The sequence below is a fragment of the Portunus trituberculatus genome, chromosome 18 (assembly GCF_017591435.1).
Source record: "Portunus trituberculatus isolate SZX2019 chromosome 18, ASM1759143v1, whole genome shotgun sequence".
Classification (NCBI taxonomy): Eukaryota; Metazoa; Arthropoda; class Malacostraca; order Decapoda; family Portunidae; genus Portunus; species Portunus trituberculatus.
Genome location: NC_059272.1, coordinates 755,001 through 767,500, shown reverse-complemented (window position 1 = coordinate 767,500; position 12,500 = coordinate 755,001). Strand labels below are relative to the sequence as shown.

The window sequence follows — 12,500 nt, the reverse complement described above, 5'->3', positions numbered from 1 at the left end:
TTAGTAATATGAAGGGAGAAGAAACAAGAAATGAAGACGAGAGATAAATAAGGGAAAGGCAAAATGAGAAGGAGAAAGAAGAAATATAAACACTTACCACTTACTCTTACTTGTGGCAGCCTGACGTAGTAAAATGAGGGGAAAAGAAACGAGAAATGAAGACCAGAGATGAATAAGGGAAAGACAAAATGAGAAGGAAAAGGAAGAAATAGGAACACTTACCCTGTACTTGTGGCAAACTGACGCAGTAAAATGAAGCTGGAAGAAACGAGAAAAAACAGTGACGTATGAATAAGAGAAAGACAAAATGGGAAGGAGAAGGAAGAAATAGAAACACTTACTCTGCACTTGTGTTAACCTGACGTAATAAAATGAAGGGAGAAGAAACGAGAAAATACAACGATAGATATTAACTGGGGAAACAATCATGAAAACTCCATTAGTCATCTCTGTGGTCTTGAAAAATTCGTGGTGAGAGAGCAGAGCATTTTTAAGCAAGTTTTCGTGGTTCTAAAGGCAGAGTGACAAGATTTCTACATTATCAACTGGAGATACACTTGAAAACCCCGCTAATCATCTCTGTGGCCTTGGGAAACAGTCGTGGCGAGAGAGCAGAGTGAGCAAAGTGTTTCTGAAGACTGACCTGAGACAAAATAACGAGAGATGGAGAATATGTTGATTCTGTGTGTGTCCAAAGTTACACCACCATTTAAAGAACTCCTGCCATTACCTCAACTTGTCTGTCACCACCACCACCACCACCACCACCAGGGGCCCGAGTGGTGAATGTGTGACGGATTTATAGTCTGTTAACCCCTTCAGTACTGGGACACATTTTTACCTTGAGATTTGTGCACAATTAGACCATTTTATTGACATTAGGAAGTGTCTATGGAGGTCAGAAGATTAATGGCCACAGTCTTCACTATTTCAATCCTCACATGAGTTTCTGAAGCTGTATAAAATCAGTAAATAGTAAGCAGAATGAATATTAAAACTTGTCATGGTACTGAAGAGGTTAAGGGTATTTTTATGGTTGTGGTGGTAGATTGGCAAGATTTCTAGTTTATTAAAAGAAGAAACTGTCCTGAAAACCCCGGCTAGGTGTCTCTGTTTATCCGAAACAGGTTGATTTCTGGGAAATCGTATTTTCAGCAGGAAAGCAATAACTAAGGTAGCTACGAGCAGCATCTTTAATGGGCCAAACGTTTCGACATTTCATCTTATGTCATCATCAGTGGTCTAAAATAAAATAAAACGATAAAACAAATATAAGTATAAAAGAATAAAGTAAAAATACAAAGAGAATTACAATGGTAAAAATTCACACTATCATAAGTGGGTATGCTGACAGAGTATTGTTGAGGGATGGCTTTACTTGGGAAATATATAGGGATTCCAGTATTCTTAAACTGTGTCTATTACAGGTGGCGAGGATACGGAAATGACTGAGATTGGGTTGAACCTTACATGAGAGGCAGTGGTCCCGTATCGCGGAAAATGGGGCGTTGTGTAGCGGGCGCCCTGTTCTGGCAGACTGGCCTAAATGCTCGCTGGCTCGGTTTATAAGTGAGCGCAAGGTGCTACCCACATACTCAGCCTGGCAGCTGGGACAAGTGAAACAATAAACAGCCGACGAGCGTAAGGCAGTTGGCAGAGTGTCCTTAAAGAGGAAAAAACTACCTATACATAGACTATTTGTAGACACAATACGAAAATGTTTATCAGGATAATATTTTGTAAGTTTTTCATATAGACCCCTTTCTAATTTCTTGGAAACCTCACCTAAAAATGGAATACGTAAATAGATTGTTTCTTTGGCAACAGTGGTAATTGGATGTTTAAGAAGGTATTTACTTTGGAGAAAGTTATTCAGAGTTTTCTCAAACAGGTTGGTGGTGAAGCCATTGTTATAGAAAAATCCTTTAGGAAAGTAACTTCATTATGGAAATTTAGGTAAGAAGAAGACAGAGCAAAGGCACGGTGTAAGAGGGTACGGACTGAATTGATTTTGAACCGGAAACTGCAAAAGCTGAAAAACTAATACCGAGGCCAGAAAATGTAGGTTTACGATAAATAGAGGTGGAAAGTCTACCATTGATTTTTGTGATGTTTAGGTCAAGGAAGGGGATTTGTGAGTCTATTTCAGATTCCATAGTGAACTTGATATTGTCATGTTGTGAGTTAAGGTAATGTAGGAAATGGTCTGCATGTGATGCTTCCTTAAAAAACACCAACGTATCATCAACATATCGTATATATGACATAGGTTTGAAAGCGATAGGACAATCATCGAGCCAGTTTCGTTCTTGGTAACAAAGGAAGATGTTAGCGAAGGTGGGTCCGAGTGGTTTGTTACCACGAACGAAACTGGCTCGATGATTGTCCTATCGCTTTCAAACCTATGTTATATAGACGATATGTTGATGATACTTTGGTGTTTTTTAAGGAAGCATCACATGCAGACCATTTCCTACATTACCTTAACTCACAACATGACAATATCAAGTTCACTATGGAATCTGAAATAGACTCACAAATCCCCTTCCTTGACCTAAACATCACAAAAATCAATGGTAGACTTTCCACCTCTATTTATCGTAAACCTACATTTTCTGGCCTTGGTATTAGTTTTTTTCAGCTTTTGCAGTTTGGCCCATTAAAGATGCTGCTCGGAGCTACCTTAGTTATTGCTTTCCTACCTTACCTTACCTCACCTCACCTCACCTCACCTTACCTCACCTCACCTCACCTCACCTCACCTCACCTTAGCTACTGCACCGGCCGTACCCAACTGTGTAACTTGCACCGTCTACCTCTACCCCCTCCCCTCCTCACGACACCGCATGAACACGTAAATATAGGTGTGTGCACGTAATACCGTACCGTACCGTACCGTACCTTACCACACCGGCCGTACCCCAAGGCAGCTGTGTTCCTCGTACCGTCTAGCTGTACCTGTAATGCCCCTCCCACGGCTCCGCACGGCCACGTACAGGTAGATGTGCACGTAAAGTTAGTTCGGGCGAGGGTTTGGTGCGTATAGACGTGCGTGGTGTGAAGAGGAAACTCTCTCTCTCTCTCTCTCTCTCTCTCTCTCTCTCTCTCTCTCTCTCTCTCTCTCTCTCTCTCTCTCTCTCGGTTAATTTTGTATAATAGTATTTTGTGGTTTGGCATATTCTGTGATTCTGACACAACCACTCAGCACGTAAGGTTGGCACTCTTGATAAGAATAGAACATGTACTAAATGGGCAACACACTCATTTTTTTGTTGTTGGTGTGTTTTGGTGGTGCTTGGGTGTGTTATAGTGAGTTTTGGCGTGTTTTGGTGGGTTTGGATGGGTTTTGGGTGTGTGTGAGTGTGTTTAGGTGTGTTTGCGTGGGATGTGAGTGTGTTTGGGTTGGTTTTGGGTGTGTTTGAGTGTTAGAGTGTGTTTTTTTGGAGTGTGGGTGTGTTTGGATTTGCTTGGGTGGAGTGTGGGTGTGTTTGAGTGTGTTTGTTGGAGTGTGGGTGTGTTTGGGTTTGCTTGGGTGGTGTTTGAGTGTGTGTGGGTGTGTTTAAGTGTGTTTAGATGGGGTTTGGGTGTGTTTGAGTGTGTTTTGGTGGAGTGTGGGTGTGTTTGGGTTTGCTTGGGTGGTGTTTGAGTGTGTGTGGTTGTTTGAGTGTGTTTAAATGGGGCTTGGGTGTGTTTGAGTGTGTTTGGTGGGGTTTGGGTGTGTTTGAGTGTGCTTTGGTTTGGTGGAGTGTGGGTGTGTTTGAGTGTGTTTGGATATGTTTGAGTGTGTTTTGAATGGTGAACCTTTCTTTCTCTCGTACCAAAAGCCACTGCATAACAAGTCTAGTCTATCTTCAACGGCGCAATATGACCCCGTTGTTGTGGCGCCAAGTTGTCAATCAGTGTATGAGTTAGCCTTTCCCGTGTATCTATTTATGTGTCTCTGTGTATCATCTGTAAGTGCGTGTTGCGTGTTGCTTGTTGGGTGTGTTGGCTGGCATTGGCTTGTGTATACTAGTCACTCATCACTCGTCGCTGTTAACCCTCCCCCCCCCCACCCATTGACGCGTTTTCCATATTGGTTCGACTTACTGTTTGGTGATTTTATACAGCTTCAGAAACTTATGTGGGGGATTAAAACAGTGAAGACTCTGGCCATTAATCTTCTGACCTCCATAGACCCTTCCTAATGTCAATAAAATGGTCTAATCGTGTAGAGATCTCAAGGTAAAAATGTGTCCCAGTACTGAAGGGATTGAAATAGTGAAGACTGTGGCCATTAATATTGTCATCTCTATCCATTCTCTCTAATGTCAATAAAATGGTCCAATCGTACACAAATCTCAGGGTGAAAATGTGTCCCAGTACTGAAGGGGTTAAAGAAATATATATAGATTGAGTTAGGTTGCAAAAGTTGAAGGTAGGTTAGGTTAGGGTAGATCATCAAATTGAACTCAGCGAAAGTCTAGAGATTAAGTTAGGTTTGAAAAAAAAAAGGCTTGAAGTTAGGTAATGTTAAAATTAAATAAATAAAGATAGGTTAGGATGAGTTTGGTCTTGTCTGATCATGTGTGTGGCGTTTACAATTTGAAAATAATGGTTTGAAATTAGGTAAAGTTAAAATTAAATATAAAGATAGATTAGGTTGAGTTAGGGTCCGGCTGATCATGTGTGTGGCGTGTACAAGTAGTGTTGGTGAGAGTGAGTAGTGAGTTGGTGAGAGGTGAGAGGAATTTACCAATGCCTGGTGGAAAGTGGAGGAATGAAGCGCGATTGAGTGTTTAAATCCTTTCATCCATGAGTGTGAGTGAACATCTGGTGTTGTCAGTGTGGTGCAGAGTGGTGCCTGTAGTGGTGGTAGTGACTGTTAGGCATTCATTCAACAAAACAGTTCATGAAAACATTAATTCCTCCAGTGTCCATTCAACAAAACCAAGTGTGAAGACTGAACACTCAAGAGACACTGAAGCTTGATTACTCATCTTGCCTCACCTACTTTAACCCCTTCAGTACCAGGACGCGTTTCCATTGTAATTTTGCTTACTATTTGGTAGTTCAGTACAGCTTCAGAAATCATGTTTGGATTAAAATAGTGAAGACTGTGGCCATTAATCTTCTGACCTCCATAGACCCTTCCTAATGTCAGTAAAATCGTCGAATCATAACCAATGCTCATGGTAAAAATGTGTCCCAGTACTGAAGGGGATAAAGGTAATTGTTCTAGTGTCTCTACCTATTTTTCTTTCCATAATCCCTTATATCTCACACTAACCCTTTCAGTACTGGGATGCATTTTACCCGAGTTTTGAGTGTGATTAGACTATTTTATTGACAACAGGAAGGGCCTATGGAGGTCAGAAAATTAATGGCCACAGTCTTCATTATTTCAACACCTTTAGTACTGGGACACATTTTTACCCGAGTTTTGGGTGTGATTAGACCATTTTATTGACATTAGGAAGGGTCTGTGGAGGTCAGAAGATTAATGGCCACAATCTTCACTATTTTAATTCCCCAAGTAAATTTCTGAAGCTGTATAAAATCACCAAATAGTAAGCAGAGTGAATATGGAAACTTGTCATGGTACTGAAGGGATTAATGAGTTTTGTAGCATAGAACATGGAAACAACCTCTTTATTTTCTGTTCTTCATGTCCATGCAGATTTTAGCTTTTAAACTGTTCTGAATATTTCCTGAAAGACTACAGCGCTACTTAATTTTCCTCGAATAATCCTTTTTTTCACGCACGTTAATGAGTTTTGTAGCATAGAGCATGGAAATCCAACCTCTAATTTATTTACTATTTTTCATAACTCCATGCAGATTTTTCTACAAAACTGCACTGGATGTTTCCTGAAAGACTACAGTGCGAAGTATTTTTCCTTTTATAATCCTTTTTTTCACGCACATTAATGAGTTTTGTAGCATAGAGCATGGAAACTCAACCTCTAATTTCTTGACTATTTTTCATAACTCCATGCAAATTTTACTCCAAAACTGCCTTAAATATTTCCCAAAGACAAGCATACCATAGGAGCGAAAGGAGTGGTTTAATAAGTCACGTGATATCTCCACAACTAAAAGCCCAGTATAGTGTTGTAATATTCCGAGCTTTTCCCATTTTGTTTTTCCACTGTTCATTTCCCGAGTGTTCTAATCTGAGCCACATGAAATACTTAAAAGATTCCTAACACACATGAAAATCTTTTAAAAGCATTGTAATATTTCCATTCATTATTTTTTTTTTTTATTTCCTGAGTGTTCTTTCAGCCACAGGAGCTATTTAACCCCTTCAATACTGGGACACATTTTTACCTTGAAATTTGTGTACGATTAGACCATTTTATTGACATTGGGAAGGGTCTATGGAGGTCACAAGATTAATGGCCATAGTCTTCACTATTTTACCTCTTCAATAATGGGGACACATTTTTACCTCGAGATTTGTGTTTAATTAGACCTTTTTATTCAGAAGATTAATGGCTACAGCTTTCACTATTTTAACCTCTTCAATACTGGGACACATTTTTACCTTGAAATTTTTGTACGATTAGACCATTTTATTGACATTGGGAAGAGTCTATGGAGGTCAGAAGATTAATGGCCACAGTCTTCACTATATTAATCCCCGAGATAAGTTTCTGAAGCTGTATAAAATCACTAAATAGTAAGCAGAATGAATATGGAAACGCGTCACGGTACTGAAGGGGTTAAAAGACTTCGTAACACACATGAAAGTCTGTTAAAACCACTGAAATATTCCCAGTTTATCCGTTTTTCCACTCTTCCTTCCCGTGTGTGCTTCTCTTAGCCACATAAAGTATTGTAAAGACTCCTGACACACATGGAAGTCGGGACTCTTAACCCTTGGAAGTCTGTAAAAGTCTGGGGTGGTTGATGGAAAAGAATAAATGAAAGATTCTCTACAAGTGAAAGTTTAAAAGGTTGAATCTCGTATAACTTTCATCAGATCCTGTTGAAAGTAGAGGAAAGTCGCCAAAAGGGGATGTAGAATACTGTCCTTAAGTGTGTATTCTGAAACACTTTGCTTTGAAAGAAGATTAGATCAATTTATGGATGAGAATGAAAGATGAAATTATGTAGCTAGCTTTTTTCATACAGGGACTGCCTCTTGTAGGATTCTCTCTCTCTCTCTCTCTCTCTCTCTCTCTCTCTCTCTCTCTCTCTCTCTCTCTCTCTCTCTCTCTCTCTCTCTCTCCGTGATTATTTTCAGAGCCACAGAGATGTTTAGCCAAATTCTTAAGAGTGTTTCCTAAGTTCATACTGTGGAAATCATGTTAATCTGTCACTGTAACCATCAAAACACTCTTAACTCCTTCAATACCATGACACGTTTCCGTATTCATTCTGCTTACTATTTGGTGATTTTATACAGCCTCGGAAATTTATGTGGGGGATTAAAATAGTGAAGACTCTGGCCATTAATCTTCTGATCTCCGTAGACCCTTCCTAATGTCAATAAAATGGTCTAATCGTACCCAAAACTCAAGGTAAAAATATGTCCCAGTACTGAAGGGGTTGAAATAGTGAAGATTGTGGCCATTAATCTTCTGACCTCCATAGACTCTTCCTAATGTCAATAAAATCGTCTAATCGTATCCAAAACTCAAGGTAAAAATGCGTCCCAGTACTGAAGGGACTAAACACAAATACATTCTTTAACTGGAAGTATCTGAAAATAGTGGAGGTGAAGCAAGGAAGTGTGTTAGAATATTGTGATTAATGTGGTGACGGAAGTGTGTATGTGTGTGTGCGTGTGCGTGTGCGTGTTTAGTGTGTGTTTCAAAATACTCCACTCATAACAGCCCAGAGAATTTAAGACTGCGTGCAAGAAAATGACAAATAGAACATGCAATGGTGTGTCATGTATCGTGTATCGTGTGAAAGTGTTATTCTTTATCCTGTGAGTGTATACGCTGCATGTGTTCCGTTATTAAAGCTGATGTGTCCGTCAAAGGTATAGATCCGCGAACCAGCAAGACGCCGCAGTGATAAAGAGTACCATTCCTGCAACACAACCAACGTCCCTATCCAGAAACGCTTTGCTCTTCATTCCCCGTCTCTCCTTATTTTGTTTCAGGTCCGTCTTTAGAAACGCTTTGCTTGCTCGCTCGCCATGACTGTTTTCCAAGGCCACAGAGATGACTAGCTACGTTTTCAAGAGTGTTTTTCCAGTTAATAATGCAGAAATCTTGTCGCTCTGTCTCTAAAACCGTCAAAACTTGCTTAAAAACCCTTTTCTCTCTTACTATGACTGTTTTCCAAGGCCACAGAAATGACTAGCTACGTTTTCAAGAGTGTTTTTCCAGTTAATAATGCAGAAATCTTGTCGCTCTGTCTCTAAAACCGTCAAAACTTGCTTAAAAACCCTTTTCTCTCTTACTATGACTGTTTTCCAAGGCCACAGAGATGATTAGCGGAGTTTTCGAGAGTGTTTTTCCAGTTAATAATGCAGAAATCTTGTCATTCTGTCTCCAAAACCGTCAAAACTTGCTTAAAAACCCTTTTCTCTCTTACTATGACTGTTTTCCAAGGCCACAGAGATGATTAGCGGGGTTTTCAAGAGTGTTTTTCCAGTTAATAATGCAGAAATCTTGTCATTCTGTCTCCAAAACCGTCAAAACTTGCTTAAAACGCTCTTCTCTCTCACCACGACTGTTTTTCAAGGCCACAGAGATGATTAGCGGGGTTTTCAAGAGTGTTTCTTCAGTTCATAATGCAGAAATATTGTCACTCTGCCTCTAGAAACGTAAAAACATCTTGTAAAACTCGTATAAATTTAGATAAAGCCTTTTGAAATAGTGGAGGTGTGGGTCAGAAGTGTTTGTTTCCCTCTCTCACTGCGACCATTTTCAAAGACCGCAGAGACGATTGGCCGAGTTGTAAAGAGTATTTGTCCTGCTGGTAATGCAGAAAACTTGTTAACATGTCACTAGAATTACATAAACACTCTTAAAAACCGTGGCACTTCAACTGAGAGTCCTTTGAAAATAGTGGAGGTGCTTTGAGGAAGTGTTCTTAAGAGTATTTGTCCTGTTGGTAATGCAGAAAACTTGTTAACATGTCACTAGAATCACAGAAACACCTTTAAAAACCCGTGTCACTTCAACTAGAGCTCTTTGAAAATAGTGAAGGTGCTGTGAGGTGCGGAAGTGTTTCAGAATATGGATCCAACTCTAGAAAGCTTATTAGGACCAGGTTAATCATCTCTGCGACCTTGGAAAACAGTCACGGTGATAGAGCAAAGCGTTTCCCAATTCCTAAAGACTCGAGATTTTTAGCATGTTTTGTGTTATGATTTACTGACACCTTAAAAATTTCTACTTATTCCCATCGTCAGTCATTTGGTTGTAGTAATGAGACTAATGGCCTCCTCTCCCCACCACAGTTTTCCAAGGCCACAGAGACAAATAGCCTGGTTTTCAAGACAGTTTCTCTTTATGATATACCCGAAATCTTGCCAATCCATCACCAGAACCATAAAAATACACTTAAAAACACTAGTATCTCCAACTAGAGCCTTTGGAAAGCAATGATGGTGAGAGAGCAAAGCGTTTCAAAATACGGGCTCAAGGATGGGTAGGAGATGATAGGTGAACATAGGTATACTCATTTCATACAGTAACCATCACGTGAAGGCCTATGTAGTGGGTATGTGTAGCTTTCCTTTGCTGTGAGGTAGTCTGGCCCATATTACAAACGCTCTGCTCTCTCACCACATCTGTTTTAAAAGGTTATGAAGATGATTAGCCAAGTTTCCAAGAGCGTTTCTCCTTTGAGGTATTATAATCTGGCCCTTCAGTACTTGGAAACATTTTTACCTTGAGATTTCTGTACGATTAGATCATTTTATTGACATTGGAGAGTCTTTTAGAGGTCAGTCTTCAATATTCTAATCCCCCACATGAGTTTCTGAAGCTGTATGAAGTCACCAAATAGTCACCAGAATGAATATGGAAATGCGTCATGGTACTGAAGGGGTTAAAAACGCTCTGCTTTCTCACCACGATTAAGGGATGATAGGTGGACATGGCAGGCTCGCTTTATACAATAACCACCACGTGTATGCCTCAATAGTGGGTTTGTGCAGCTTCCCTTTCCTGTGAGGTAGTCTGGCTCATGTTAAAACCCCCTCCTCTCTCATCACGACTGTTTTCGAAGGCTATGGAGATGATTAGCGTAGTTTTCAAGAGCGTTTTTCATGTTTGTAATGTAGAAATGATATTGATATGTCACTAAGACCTTAAAAAACGGCTTAAAAACGCTCTGCTCTCTCACCACGACTGTTTTCAAAGGTTATAGAGATGAGGAGCCAAGTTTCCAAGAGTGTTTCTCCTTTTTAGTAATGTAAAAACGCCTTCACTCCTTCAGAACTAGGACGCATTTTTTACTGTGAGATGTGTGTACGATTAGACTATTTTATTGACATTAGGAGGGGTCTGTGGAGGTCAGAAGATTAATGGGAAAGTCTTTCACTATTTTAACCCCCACATAAGTTTCTGAAGCTGAATAAAATCTCCAAATAGTAACCAGAATGAATATGAAAATGCGTCCTGGTGCTGAAGGGGATCAAATCACGTATTTCTTCAACTAGAGCCTTTGAAAGTATTGGAGATGTGGCGCAAGAGTGTTTCAGTACACCACCCACAGTGTCAGGTGTTGGTGATTGCAGTGCTAGTGGTGTTGACCGTGTAGTCGTTCTGTGGTGATGTGGTGATCTGGTCAAGTGTTCCGAGCGGTGATTGTGGTGGTGTTGTGGGCCAGTGTTCAGAGCGGTGATTGTGGTGTTGACGGTGTTGTGGTGGGCCAGTGTTCAGAGCGGTGATTGTGGTGTTGACAGTGTAGTGGTGTTGTGGTGGGCCAGTGTTCAGAGCGGTGATTGCAGTGGTGATTGTGGTGTTGACAGAGTAGTGGTGTTCTGGTGGTGTGGGTCAGTGTTCAGAGCGGTGATTACATTGTTAGTGGTGTTGACAGTGTACTGGTGTTGTAGTGATGTGGTCAAGTGTTTAGAGCGGTGATTGTGGTGTTGACAGTGTAATGGTGCTGTGGTGTTGTGTTCTAGGCCAGTGTTCAGAGCGGTGATTGCAGTGGTGTTGTGGTGTTGTGGGTCAGTGTTTAGAGCGGCGACCTCAACAGTGGAGATGAGTAAAGAATCTCTCTCTCTCTCTCTCTCTCTCTCTCTCTCTCTCTCTCTCTCTCTCTCTCTCTCTCTCTCTCTCTCTCTCTCTCTCTCTCTCTCTCGTAACCTGACTTTCTTCCTCCTTATCATTACCTGACTCCACCTGACAATTATCCTGGTCAGCAAGGCACTGGGGAATTTCCTCGTGTGTGTGTGTGTGTGTGTGTGTGTGTGTGTGTGTGTGTGTGTGTGTGTGTGTGTGTGTGAAGGATTACGTGTGTGCAACAAAGGAAAAGGAAAGTATGTGTGTACGGATTATTGCAAAGTGAGGGCGGTGAAATACACACACACACACACACACACACACACACACACACACACACACACACACACACACACACACACACAAGGAAAATAAAGAGGAAGGAAAGAGAAAGGGAGAGATCTGGGAGACAAGTTACTCTTACTTTCACTTACGAAGGACTCCCTCCTCCTCCTCCTCCTCCTCCTCCTCCTCCTCCTCCTCCTCCTCCTCCTCCTCCTCCTCCTCCTCCTCCTCCTCCTCCTCCTCCTCCTCCTCCTCCTCCTCCTCCTCCTCCTCCTCCTCCTCAACTATTCTCCACTGAGCTCTTTCCACACCTTCCATTCCCTACTCTCTCTCTCTCTCTCTCTCTCTCTCTCTCTCTCTCTCTCTCTCTCTCTCTCTCTCTCTCTCTCTCTAAGTCGCAAGCGAGTATACGAGTTTGTAATGAGGCGAAGTAGCGGTGACGCGTCCCTATGATGTGTGTGTGTGTGTGTGTGTGTGTGTGTGTGTGTGTGTGTGTGTGTGTGTGTGTGTGTGGCAGGGCAGGCTGTGTGCCGGAGTTGGTGCCCAGCCAGCCAGAGCCAGTTCACCGCGTGGCTTTGGACGTGTCAGTCGCCTTCTCCCTCCCTCCTTCCTTCCTTCCCACTCTGTCTCTCTCACTCTGTTTCTCTGTCTCATTGCCACACACGCACGCACATAAATACACACATACACACACATCTTTCTTTCTTTCTTACACACCCACCTACACACACACACACACACACACACACACACACACACACACACACACACACACACACACACACACACACACACACACACACACACACACACACCTCCATACACAAACACACACACCTGCCTGGTTTCCCCACACCAGCAGCTCACCTGTCCCACACCTGTCTGTCCCGCTGGATCAGTACCGAGGCCCCAAAGACGTTACAAGATCGGGTTCCTTCAAGGTCGTGTGTGTGTGTGTGTGTGTGTGTGTGTGTGTGTGTGTGTGTGTGTGTGTGTGTGAGGTGGTCCCAGCCGGCGGGTAGTGGCGGCACAAGC

At 41.8% G+C, this 12,500-nt stretch overlaps 1 protein-coding gene and 1 long non-coding RNA gene across 2 annotated transcripts in view; one reads left to right on the top strand and one right to left on the bottom strand.

The window, feature by feature from the left end:
* The window catches only part of LOC123505874 (protein gustavus-like), a 118,473-nt gene that overhangs the window by 60,318 nt on the left and 45,655 nt on the right, over positions 1 to 12,500 (top strand).
* On the bottom strand, positions 1,180 to 1,915 carry LOC123505875. Its single transcript, XR_006675282.1, has 2 exons — positions 1,471 to 1,915; positions 1,180 to 1,242 (listed from the first exon to the last, which is right to left on the bottom strand). It is a non-coding gene; the product is annotated as an uncharacterized LOC123505875 (long non-coding RNA).